This window comes from Equus quagga, chromosome 5, assembly GCF_021613505.1.
Source record: "Equus quagga isolate Etosha38 chromosome 5, UCLA_HA_Equagga_1.0, whole genome shotgun sequence".
Taxonomy (NCBI): domain Eukaryota; kingdom Metazoa; phylum Chordata; class Mammalia; order Perissodactyla; family Equidae; genus Equus; species Equus quagga.
Genome location: NC_060271.1, coordinates 112,639,162 through 112,652,218, shown reverse-complemented (window position 1 = coordinate 112,652,218; position 13,057 = coordinate 112,639,162). Strand labels below are relative to the sequence as shown.

The 13,057-nt window shown below is 38.4% G+C and overlaps 1 protein-coding gene across 3 annotated transcripts in view; it reads right to left on the bottom strand.

Annotated features, from left to right (window-relative positions):
• The window catches only part of NLRC4 (NLR family CARD domain containing 4), a 44,218-nt gene extending 43,555 nt beyond the window's left edge, over positions 1-663 (bottom strand). For all 3 annotated transcript variants that reach the window (XR_006888532.1, XM_046660479.1, XM_046660481.1), the window contains exon 1: positions 501-663. The gene's annotated coding sequence lies outside the window, so the exon portion shown is untranslated. The remainder of the gene's footprint in view (positions 1-500) is intronic.
• Positions 664-13,057: the final 12,394 nt, after the last annotated feature.

The window sequence follows — 13,057 nt, the reverse complement described above, 5'->3', positions numbered from 1 at the left end:
ACTTAAAGTGCATTTATACAGCAATTCCAAGGGACTGATGAAGGCCCCCAGATCAGACTGACTGCCCCTAAAAGTTTCCCTGCAGGCAAATCCAGCCAGCCATGCGAAACCATGTTCTTTGGAGTTAAGGTTTTTATACCCAGCAGACAAAAGCTTTAAACGAATGTAAATCCAAATTTCAATATTTGGTTGCAAAACCCACTTAAAAATCCCACTCTTGGGGCTGGCCCCGTGGCTGAGTGGTTAAGTTCATGCCCTCCACTTCAGCGGCCCAGGGTTTGCCAGTTCAGATCCTGGGCATGGACCTACACACCATTCATCAAGCCGGCATCCCACATAGAAGGACGAGAAGGATCTACAACTAGGATATACAACTATGTACTGGGGCTTTGGGAGAAAAAACAACCAAGAGGAAGATTGGCAACAGATGTTAGCTCAGGACCAATCCTCTCCCCCCCCCCCCCCCCCCCCCAAAATCCCATTCTCTCTCTCCATGGTACCTGGTTGAGCAATCCGGTTGCTCTCTCTTCTTGGTGGATAGAAAGCCACTCTTAAAGTAAAATTTCTGGGGCAGTCCTGGTGTGCCATGGTTAAGTTCGCATGCTCGGCTTCATTGGCCTGGGGTTCGCCAGTTCAAATCCCTGGTGTGGACTTACACACTACCCATTAAACCATGCTGGGTGGCATCCCATGTATAAAGTACAGGATGTTCTCACAGATGTTCACTCAGGGACAATCTGCCTCAAGCAAAAAGAGGAAGAATGGCAACGGATGTTAGCTCAGGGTCAATCTTCCTAAAAAAAAATACAGTTTCTTGTTATTTGCTTTCTGTTTCACAATAAAGCCTACCTTTTCCTGTAGATGTGGCAAGGGATCGTAAAAGAAGTTCTTTTTCTTTTCTCAAATCATAGTAAGAATGGTTTGGACAGAAGTACCACCAGTTTCGAAAAAGAAGATGTATGTAAGCAGACGCAGCCAGGGAAAGAAGTGAAACGAGCTTAAAGACGCAAGAGCTGGATTCACATCAGGAATTCATGCAAGCACATCCTCCATGTGGCTGCACCAGTTCCTTCTGCAAATGGATTTGCAGTCAGGTGTTTTCAATGCATTTGGAATAGATAATTTACTAGAAATTTTGGCATCCTGAGTAAGTGCCAAGAGCTACATCCCTCGCCCTTTTGCTCTTCCTCTCAGTCTCTCCCACCCCTTGTTATCCTGGGACTGTGGCATAGTGGAAATGCCCAGGGCTCTGGAGCCAAAAGACCTGAGTTCAAGTGTGGATTCCATCTTGCAACTAAAATAAGTCACGTAAGGTTCTTAGCAGTAAAATGGTGGCAACCCAGCTTGCGCCAGGATTGTTATGAATATCAACTTAGATACTGTATCCAAAAGCACCACATCAGTGCTATGCTGTGACTTTAAGCATTTATAGATACTCATGCTTTTCATTCCCAGTTTAATGGGAAAGGAGGGAAAAAGTCATAATATTTTTTCTCTCTGGGGCCTATAATTCATAACTCTAATAGTTGTTCTAGAATTTTGCTAGTGTTCTGCCCTTATAGTCAGTGGCAGGGGAGGTTCTTGGGTCAAGTCGTGCTTGGCAACTTCCTAATATGCCTTAGGAAAGGAGGGTCAAATCACCTTGAGTAATTCCTTCAGGAAGTAGGGGTACATTGTACCTATTATCTTCAGCTTTATATATATGATATTTATGTAAAATATATATAAGTACATCTGTAATTCCACATCCTCACCCCTTACAATTAGACTGTCTCATAATTCAGATGTACTATATAAGAGAGGCTTCAGTAGAAGAAACTAAATGCTGGAGGACAGATTATTGACTTTCAAGGGTACTGAAATCCTGTCCTAAAATTAACATTTGAAAAAACTGGAAATATTTGGCAAGAAGAAAAATCTTTAAGAAGATTTGATATTAGTGCTCACATATTTGCAGAGGCATGGCATAGGGAAGAGGGGCATGTTTCAGATGTTCATGACAAAGAAATGTCATTTACAAGGAGCCAGTGTTTCATTCAAAATGTTAAAGAAGCCCAATGATAATGCCCTTCCTCAGGGTAGTCATGCTTTTTGCTTTGCATTTTTGAATGCCCTTCCGGTGTTTGGGTACAATTTCCAAATTGTGAAGCCCACAGCCCAAAGTAGAAGCCAGAAACCTTTTTTCACTGCTTCCCTAGAAGTTAGTGTGCACACAGCCCCAGGGTTCTGCTGACTGGAAGCCAATATGAGACTGCAATTTGGAACCAAGGTAGTGCCCATGCGAAAGCCGCCCAGGTGAAAGAGCAGGGAGACACCCAACTTGCGACTTTCTTTTGGAAGCAGCGGCACAGCTGCTCCCTCTCTAGCGTCCTGCAGAGCCGGTGGCAACAGTGGCGTTTCCGTTTGAGGGATCCAGCACTGAAAAGACCTGTTCTTGCCTGCATAACCTCCCAGTCTGGTTCTCTGGACCCTCCTGAAGACTCTCTGAGCTATCTGATATCCTTGATAAATTTCTTTTCTGCTTACACTCGCTGGAATGGGTTCCGTTGTACCTTGTCACGTCAAGTATTGCCTTAGGAGCTAACTGGCACGGATTCTTTAGGAGGTCAGTGTTTGCCTCATGTGGGAAGTGGGATTAACTCTGACGTCTCTCTCGAATTTATAATTCTAGGAGTAAGAGCAGTAAGAGAATGGGATGTCGGAAACTGGGTAAGTAAATTTGACTAGTGTTCTACAAACTATTTGCAATTACTTTTCCACTATGGGTGATTTAAAAGTCTAAGCAAGAGTGTAGGGGAGATGGTTAGGCCAAAGCTTACCTAATATTCCGCCATTAGTTACACAATAATTTGTTTAGACAAAGCACAGCCCTCTCCACTCAGTTCTTTTTTTCACAATGCAAATATTTTGAAAAGAGTAACTTATGACGACTCTACTGCCTTTGTTTGATTTAGTGTATGAATTTCACAGTAACAAACTCAGGTGTGAAAAAAATGCAAACTTTATTTCTCTATAAATCCAGTAGCTTTCTGACACAATCTCCACTTCAGTTGATGGTAGAAAACTAATCCACCCATTTTGAGGTAAACTTCTCCAGTTCAGTGAGCGCTTAGTCTATTCAGATTTATAATTTAGTCACATTCCAACCTAAAACTCCTTCGATCTTTTTTCTTTCCTCTTTCCTTCCTTGAATGTGTTGTAAGTTTCTGGGGGCTTATGCAAGAGCTGCCTCTAACACAATGAGGAGGATCAGAATCCTTTTCTCTACTCAGTTCCTGTGATGGAACTTGTCCCTCGTGTACTCAACCCGAGTGTTCTCCTGGGCTCAAATTCCCTCTCCTGATGTGGATTCCATCTGGCCGCCAGTTGTCACCAGACTGCTAAGATATGGGTACTTTCTCCTTCTGTTCCACGTCAGCAGTCTATATCTCAACCTTTGGATATGTGTTTTCCACCCCTGGCTGACATATTGAGTCTCTCTCTCTCTGCTTCTCCCATTTCCACACGGAGGACTGGGAATTTCAGACTTCCTCAATGCTACAGGGAAGACTCTGGAAGCTAGGGGGGTGGGCTTCCCCCTCCCAACCACTGATGCTCTAGATTTCTGGGTCATTGGACTCAGGACCATTGAGAATGATCTTGAGGAAAAAAAAAAAGAGACTTGGGGCCGGCCCCATGGCCAAGTGGTTAAGTTCGCACACACCACTTCGGCGGCCCAGGGTTTCACCGATTTGAATCCTGGGCGCGGACATGGCACTGCTCCTCAGGCCATGCTGAGGCGGCATCCTACATGCCACAACTAGAAGGACCCACAAATAAAAATACACAACTATGTACCGGTGGGCTTTGGGGAGGAAAAGGAAAAATAAAATCTTAATAAATAAATAACACTAAAAAAAAAAGAGTAGGGCTTGCTAGTTAATATCTAAAATAATTCATCCACCATACTTTATTGAGAATAGTCCTTGCTTAGCCTATTTATGTTTGAAAAGTAAACATGCTGTTTTCTAGTTTTTAAAAAGCTTATACTGCAAAAGCATTTTCGTATGCAATTAATGAGATAATTACCTTCTTGGCACAATGAAGAAAATATAGCAAGCACTGCATAGGATGCACTTATATGCCATTTGAAACTAATTAATCTCATCTTTTAAAAATATTTTTTAATTTAAAATATACATATTAATTTCAGAAAATTTGGAAAACACAGAAAATCTTTAGTATAGAAAACACAAAAGCCACCCATGATCCTGACACTGGCTAACACAAGGTTGACATAAGGGGAGCCATATTATAGAAAGGGAACCATATTGTAACTTTGAATGACCCCTGATTAAGTAACCCAGCGGAATATGCACCCTCCAGGAGATGTACACCCTCTGTAGATTTTACAGCCCCTGCCAGCATTTGTACCTCCCACCTGTGATAAAACAATAATTTTTTAAGTTCCCTAGGAATATAATGAGCCCCAGATGGAAATTATCAATGACAGTTGAAAGGTCAGGTGTGGCGGCTCCCAGTCTGCAATGCCAGGGGGTCAACCTTCCTGACTCCCTCTTCCTAGGCCAGTAGCCCTATATAACTGCTTCAAGATTCTGTACCCCTTTAAAATGGTTCTAAGGACACTAATCCACCATTTTCTGATCAGTTAGCTGATCACTTAATAAAATGCCCTTTCTCTGCCCCCATCTTGCCTCTTGTCTGATTGGCTTTCGTCTTGCAACAAACAGATCATGCCCCTTGCGCAGTAACAGTACTACCCGAAAAACATCTCTGTTGACACTTTGAGATGTTACTCTTTCAGTTATATACAATATATATTGCATATTGGGATCATATACAAATTGGGATCATAGTATATTGTTTTACAAATAGATATTTTTCACTTCATGAAAAATTTTGAGATTTTTCTCTCCATGTCATGAAATATTCTAAAAGATGATTCTTAATGAATAGCTGTGTATCATTTCATTAAATGGATGTACCGTAATTTGTTTACCCATTCTCCTATCACTGAACATTTAAATTGTATCCAGTTTTTACTCTGAGATAAGTGTCCTCATGCATACATATGTGCACACTTGTCTGAATATTTCCTTAGCAGAAATTTTAAAAAAATGGAAATTTGTGTCAAAGAAAATGTACTTTTTAAAGATTATTTATATAATTTGTCAAATTGTTTTTGAATAAGGGTGTATCTATGTAAACTACTATTACCAGTGTCATAAGAGGAGAATCATTCATACCCTCACAACATTGGGCACTGTGTTATCATTCTTTTTTTTTTGGTGGGGAAGATTGGCCCTGAGCTAACATCCATTGCCAATCCTTCTCTCTTTTTTCTTTTCTCCTCAAAGCCCCAGTACATTGTTGTATATCCTAGTTGTAAGTCCTTCTAGTTCTTCTATGTGGGATGCTGCCACAGCATGGCTTGATGAGCAGTGCGTAGGTCCACGCCCAGAAACTGGTGAACCCTGGGCTGCCAAAGTGGAGTGTGCGAACTTCACCACTACACCACCAGGCCAACCCTATCGTTCTTTTAAAAGGCAAAAGATTATTCTATCCAAAGAGAAACAAAACTTGTGTTATCATTCTTTTAAATCTTTGCAAATCTAATAAATCTAAAATGGCATCTCACTGTTACTTGAATATGCTTTTCTTTAGATTATTAGTCAAGTTGAGTTCTTTGCTGGCAATTCTGAGTCCTTATTGTATGAATTCCATGTTCAAGTCCTTTGCCTCTTCTTTTTTTATAAATCAACTTTATTGAATTATAGTTTACATACATGAAAATACACCCATTTAACATTGTACAGTTGGATGAGTTTTGATAAAGATCACCAGAAATGTAATACAGAAGATTTCCATCACCCTAAAAGGTTCCTTCAGGGGCCAGCCCTGTGGCCGAGTGGTTAAGTTCTTGCGCTCTCCTTCGGCAGCCCAGGGTTTCGCCAGTGGGATCCTGCACATGGACCCAGCACCGCTCATCAAGCCATGCTGAGGCAGCGTTCTGCATGCCGTGACTAGAAGGACCCACAACTAAAAATATACAACTATGTACTGGGGGACTTTGGGAAGAAGAAGGGAAAAATAAAATCTTTAAAAATTTTTTTAAAAAGTTCCTTCAAGCCTCTTTGTAGGCAGTTTCCCTGCCCATCAGCTCTGACCCCAGACCACCACTAATCTGCTTTTTGTCACTGTAAATTAAAATTTCTCTTGTTTAGAATGTCATATGAATGGAATCATAAAGTATATATTCTGTTGCCAGAACATTGGGTTCTTATTGTCCCCCAGGATGGAAATCAAGAGAGACAACACATGGGAATAGAAAAGTAAAAGTTTATTAGCTTGTGCTCAGGAGAGGCACAAGGGAGCCCGTACAGAAAGGAAAGGGGCAGGTGACTGGCTCATTAGGGAGCAGGACTGTGGGGTTTTATTAGGCAAAGTCTGGGGAGGAGCGCCTTGTCATGGCGTGTAGAGGTGGGGTTGTGCTTGCACCTGCGCTGTCACATAGCATGCTACTACATGTGGTGCATGTATCATTAGCATGCTAGCTCTCCACCCCTGGGTGTGATTTTTAGTATGGTAATGGAGTTAGGGTCACCTTCAGTGGACTTCTGGGTGTTAGGGCGCATGCGTAAGCCCAGGAAAGTCCAGAGGCTGCAGAATGTGAATCTTGGTGGCCTCTATCTGATTCTCCTAGCTTGCCAATTGGTTAGGGGCCTTATCCTGTTAGGCAAGGGGGCTTGCAGACAACCCTGTCGCGTTAGGCTGGTTCCTGTCTCATTTCTTTTCTGTCTGTCTTCTATCACTCAGTGTAAGGTTTTTTATATTCATCCATGCCGTTATACATATCAAAGTTCATTCATTCAAATAAAAAAAGTTCATTCCTTTTTATTGCTATTATTCCATTGTATGGATATATCATAATTTATTTACCCACTTGTCCATTTTTCTGTTGATAGACATTTAGGTTGTTTCTAGTTCTGGGCTGCTATGAACATTTCTGTACCGGTCTTTGTGTAAACATAGGATCTAATTAGGTAAATATTTAGGATTGGGATTCATGGGTCACATGGTAAGTACATGTTTAACGTTATAAGAAACTACCAAACAGTTGTCTTTGTGTAATAGAGTTCCAATTGGTCCACATCCTCTCCAATGCTTGGTGTTATCAGTCTTTTAAAATGTAGTTATTGTAATGAGTTTGCAATAGTATCTTATTGTGGTTCTAATTTACATTTCCATTGTGACTAATGATGTTGGGCTACTTTAATGTGTTTATTGGCCAAATGAAAATCTTCTTTTGTGAAATAAATCAAATCTTTTGTCTATGTATGTCTTAATGACAATGAGTTATAAGAATTCTTTAAGTATTCTATGATTAAAACATTTGTCAGATATATGGATTGTGAATATTTTTTCCCAATTTGTGATTTCTCTTTTTATTGACTTAATGTCAACAGTTTTTAATTTTTATGAAGTTCTATTCAGCATTCATATCTTTTAGGATTTGTGCTTTTTGTATCATATTTAAGACCTTTGTTAACCCAAGAGAGCAAAGATTCCATCTGCAATCTTAATTCTCCTTTGCCATGTAACAGAACATATTCACAAGTTCTGGGTATTAGGGTGTGGACATCTTTGGGGGGCCATTATTCTGTCTACCACATATGTCCATTATCAGAATGAGGACGTGCTCTTCTGTTCCTAGTTTGCTGAGTGTTTTTTATCATGACACATATCTAGTGTTTACTGTGTACCAACCCCTTTGCTAAGTGTTTTATGCATATTGTGTCATTTAACCCTCACCTCTGACTTGATTATCATCCTCAATTTACAGAAGAGTAACTGAGGCTTAGAGAAATGAAGTAACTTCACCAGAGCAATATAACTAATAAATGGCAGAAGTAAGATTTGAAGAGAAATATGTTAAAACTAAAGATCAATTAGTGGTTACTGGGGGAAGTGGGGTGGGGCGTGGGCACAAAGGGTGAAGGGGCGCACCTATAAGATGACTGACAAATAAGGTACAACTGAAATTTCACAATGTTGTAAACTATCATAATTTCAATTTAAAAAACACTTAAAAACACCCCTAAAGATCAACCTTTCACTACTAAAACTAGAGATTTCATGTTAATCATTTGCTGCATAAGGTCATTCACTTATCTTTCTTAACAGCTTTATTGAGATATAATTCACATACCTTACAATTCACTCATTTAAAGTATAGAATTCAATAGCTTTTAGTATACTCTCAGAGTTGTGTATGCATCACTACAATCAATTTTAGAACATTTTCATTACCCCCTCTCGAAATCTGTATGCCTTAACTATCACCTTTAACACCCATACCCTCCAGCCCTAGGCAACCACTACTCTACGTTCTGTCTCCACAGACTTGCCTGTTCTAGATATTTCACATAAGTGGAATTATAATATGAGGTGCTTTGTAGCTAGCTTCTTTCACTTAACATAATTTTTTCAAGGTTCATCCATGTTGTAGCATGTATCAGTACTTCATTACTTTTTATTGATAAATAATATTCAATTGTATGGATATACCAAGTATTATTTATCCATTCATGAATTGATAAACATTTAGATTGTTTACACTTTCTGGCTATTATGAATAATGCTGCTATGAACATTAGAGTACAAGCTTTTGTGTGAACATATGCTTTCATTTCTCATGGGTTCACACCTAGGAGTGAAACTGCTAGATCACATGGTACGTCTATGTTTAGTGATTTGAGGCACTGACAGGCTGTTTTCAATTAATTTTAGATCAATGAGAGTAGTGTATGACAGTCCTAATTTCTCCACATCCTTGTTAACACTTGTTACTATCTGTCTTTTTTATTATAGCCATCTTAGTGGGTGTGAAGAGGGATCTCATTTGGTTTTTGTATTGATTTATTCTTTAATTTATTCACTCCTTTAAAAATAAATAAGTGAGCAGATAAATGGCATAAGGACATTTTGTGATAGGCGCTGGAAATAAATAACCAGGGTATTATAATACAGACTAATGTGATAGTCAAGGAATCTAGGAAGGTTACATTTAAGCTGAGGTCTAAGGGTGGATAGAACTAGCCCTGAAAGTGCCAAGGAAGAACTTTCCAGTCAGAGAAGAGCAAGCACAGAGGCCTAGAGGTGAGAAAGAGCTTGGCTAATTCTAAGAACTGAAAAAAGACTGAGACGACTGATAGCAAGTGAGAGACTGGAATGAGATGAGGGTGGGGAGGTAAGCACGAGATGACGGTAAGGAGTTTGGATTTTATCCTAAATACAACGGGAAGCCACTGAAGGTTCTACATTGAAAGAGGCATCATGGTGTTCATGTTTAAAAAGATCACTTTAGCTGCTGCGTTGTAAAACCAGTTAAAAAGTGATTACAGTTGTCCACGTGAGAGATAATAGTAACTTGAACAAGAGTTGCAACAGTGAAGATGAAGAAAAGTGCTTTCAAGCTCTATTTGAGAGGTAGAACAAGCAAGACTGGATAGGACTTTGGTGAGTGAAAGTGGGGCGTCAACAATGACATGCAAGTTTCTAGTTTTAATGACGGGGTGAAGGAGGGTGTCATTTAGCAAGATAGAACCAACAAGTTAAAAATGAATTAGATGACATGGCACACTGGTCCTCATGTAATGACTCTACAGTATGCTTAAATAAATCCTGAGAACTTTCAATTCGGTTTTTCTGGAGTTATTGTCCATTTGTTTAAGTGTATACAACATCTGCTTCCTTGGCCATAAATTTAATGACAATTGACTGGAGTCTGGGATTTATTTATCTTTCTACTACAATTTGTTGCATTACATTCATCTTTCACTAGTATTAATTCGAAATTTAAAACACTTCCTTCCATTCGCATCCAGAGTGTCTCTTCCACCCACTGTTTAGATTCTGTCCATTTTTCAAGTACTCTGAAAAGTGTAAAGTAAGTTAATTGAAATCAATGAAATGAAAATTGAAACAACAAAATATGCAACACCCCCCAAATTGGAATGTTTTAAAAAAATGATTATATCCAGTGTTGATAATGGAGATAGGAGTAGGGAAAAAAATACTTTTACACTCTGCCAGTGGAGGTACAACTTGTTACCTCTTGGACAAATTACTAATATGTATTCAAAAACCTCAGACATTTGTACCCTCTTTGACCTCAGTTATTCTTCTTTAAAAAATTTATCCCAAGAAAACATTCATGAATATGTACAAAGGTACAGCTACAAGGTTTTTTATCATGGCACTGTTTCTAATTACGAAAATTTGGAAAGAATCCAATGTCCAAAGATAGGGAGCTGGCTTTAACAAACTACAATAATCCACTAAAGGAAACAAAAGGCAACATTAAAAATGTTGTACAAAACACATGGTGATGTTGGAATTTTTTTTTTTTTCTTGCTTTTCCTCCCCAAACTCCCCCCCAGTACATACTTGTATATTTTAGTTGTGGGTCCTTCTAGTTGTGGCATGTGGGACGCCACCTCAACATGACCTGACAAGTGGTGCCATGTCCGCACCCAGGATCCAAAACACCGAACCCCTGGGCCACTAAAGCAGAACACACGAACTTAACCACCTGGCCAGGGGGCTGGCCCCTGGAAAATCTTAATGTTATAAAACAATGTGTATGGAATAATATATTTTATATATTAAATGCTTAGAAAAAGGATTGTAAGGATTTACACCAAGGTGTTAATAGTAGTTACCTTTATAGGTAATATAATAGGCTCATTTTTCTTTTCTATTTTCTCTAATAAGTATGTATTAATTTTAAGATAAGAAAAAAGTTATAAACATAAAAAAAAAAAAAAAACAAGGCATGGGTTCCCCACTTAGGTTTGCAGTAGCTTCAATGAATATCACAGTTGAAGTTTCTTAGTCTGAGTAAACTAGCCCTCTTAAACAATACGTAAAACATTAAAGTCAGATTAGCAAATTAAACATATCATTTGTACCACTCCTGGAAGGTCAATAAACCCATTATTTAAAGAACCAAAATAGGACATGAGCTCCTGAAATAAGATTCCAGAAACAAGAATCATAGCCTGAAAATATCCTGAGCTCAGCTGCCCAAAGTCTGGACTAGAGAAATGGATGTCTACAATTTACTAGGATTATACTCTCATTGACAAAATGGTTACCAAGAATGTAGAGCACCTGTGTAACTACATCAAAAACTGTTCTAAATTTTGTTCTGACTACTGCAAGTTGATTGCTAAAGTGTCAAATTCAGTTGACAACCAGACCTGTGTGAAGTGACCCATTAACTTGGACAGAGCCAAAAAAACAAAAAACAAAAAACTTAAGCATTGAAGGGGGAATAATAAATTCTGAAGCATAGCAAACAACAGTGGGGTTTCACAGTATTGTGGTTGGGACTCTGGAGTCAGATTACTAGGGATTACATCCTGATTCTACCACTTAGTATCTCTGTGATCTTTGGCAAGTGACTAACTTGTTTCTGCCTCATCATCCTTATTTTTAAGGTGGGGAAATAACAGTACCTAGTTCATGAGGTTGTAATGAGGATTAAATGATTTAATGTAAAGCATTTACAACAGTACCAGGCACATAGTAAGTGCCATGAAACTGATAGCTGTAAGAATATGTAGGTGTTACCTATTACTGTTATACATCTAATTGGAGTTTCAGAAGAAAAGGAGAGAGGATAGAACAGCAGTAATATTAGAAGAGATAATAGCTAAAAATTTCAAGAACTGAAGAAAGACAACAACCTTGAGGTTCAGGTTACCCAATAAATTACAAGCAGTATGAACAAAAAGAAATCAATACCATACTCACTTCAGTATCCAGTCTCTGAATACAGAAAGGCAAAGACACAGTAAAAGCAACCTAAGAAAACAGAGAAATAATCTTCAAAGGAATGAAGCTCATTTCTCAATAGCAACTGGAAAACAAAAGACAGTGGAATATCTTCAGTGTGCCGAAAATAGTAACTTGACTCATAATGATATTCTCAGTACAAATATTTTTTTAAAACACAAGCAAAATAAAGATATTTGCAGAGAAAACTGACAGAATTTTCCCACCAGTAAACCTCACTAAAGGAAATCTTAAAGTCTGTGGTTTAAACAGAAAGAAGTAGAAAATTGGAGATGAATAAATGATGAGCAAAGAGAGTTTAAAAGTTTTTTGGAAAATCTAAACAAACACTGACTATATAAAACATAATAACAATTTTTGTGGGGTAAAATATAAGCATGAGCCAGAACTAACATACATAACAACAATAGTTTCTAAGTTGTTTGGGGGCTTACCAAAGTTAGAGTGCTCTAGGGTTCTTGTATTATCTGGGAGAGAGTAAAGATATCTATTAACTTTAGACTGTGATAAGTCAAGTACACATGTTAAAAGTTCACTGTAACTGATAATGAAATAGAAATAGAGGGTATAACTTCTAAACTAGTAAAAGGAAAAAATAAAATGAGAGAAAATAATCAATGTAAAGAAATAAAACAAAATTCAAATATTAAATTCAAAAGGCAGAACAAATAGAAAGTACAAAGTAAAATGGAAGACATAAATCCAATGTACCAATCACTACAATGAATGATATGGACTCAATGCTCAAGTTAAAAGGCTAAGGTTGCTATACTAGGAAAAAAATGCTATTTACAAATGCTATTTACAGATAGCTAGACCGTATGGATATAAAAAGTTAAAATAAAAGGATGGGCAAAGTGGAGTAAGGAGCTCAGCAGACACTCTCCCCAATAAAACAACAACTTAACTCGTAAAATTATTTTTAAAAAACAATCATTTAAAGTCGTTGAAAATTGTCCTAAGGGCATAACCAAATGAAGAAACATTCATTTGAGAAAAATCTATTAAATTTTGGTGAGAATAGTGAGAGTGGAGATTCCATGCAGAGAGGGGCAAACTGTAAAGACCAGGGACTGCCACAAACCCAGTGCCCACTCATAAAGAAGGGGTGTCACTTTAGGAAGAGCAGGTCTCTGCCTGCAGCTCTGATGCAGTCCCATAGGCATTCTGCCTAGGCAGAAAGGCACACCATAAA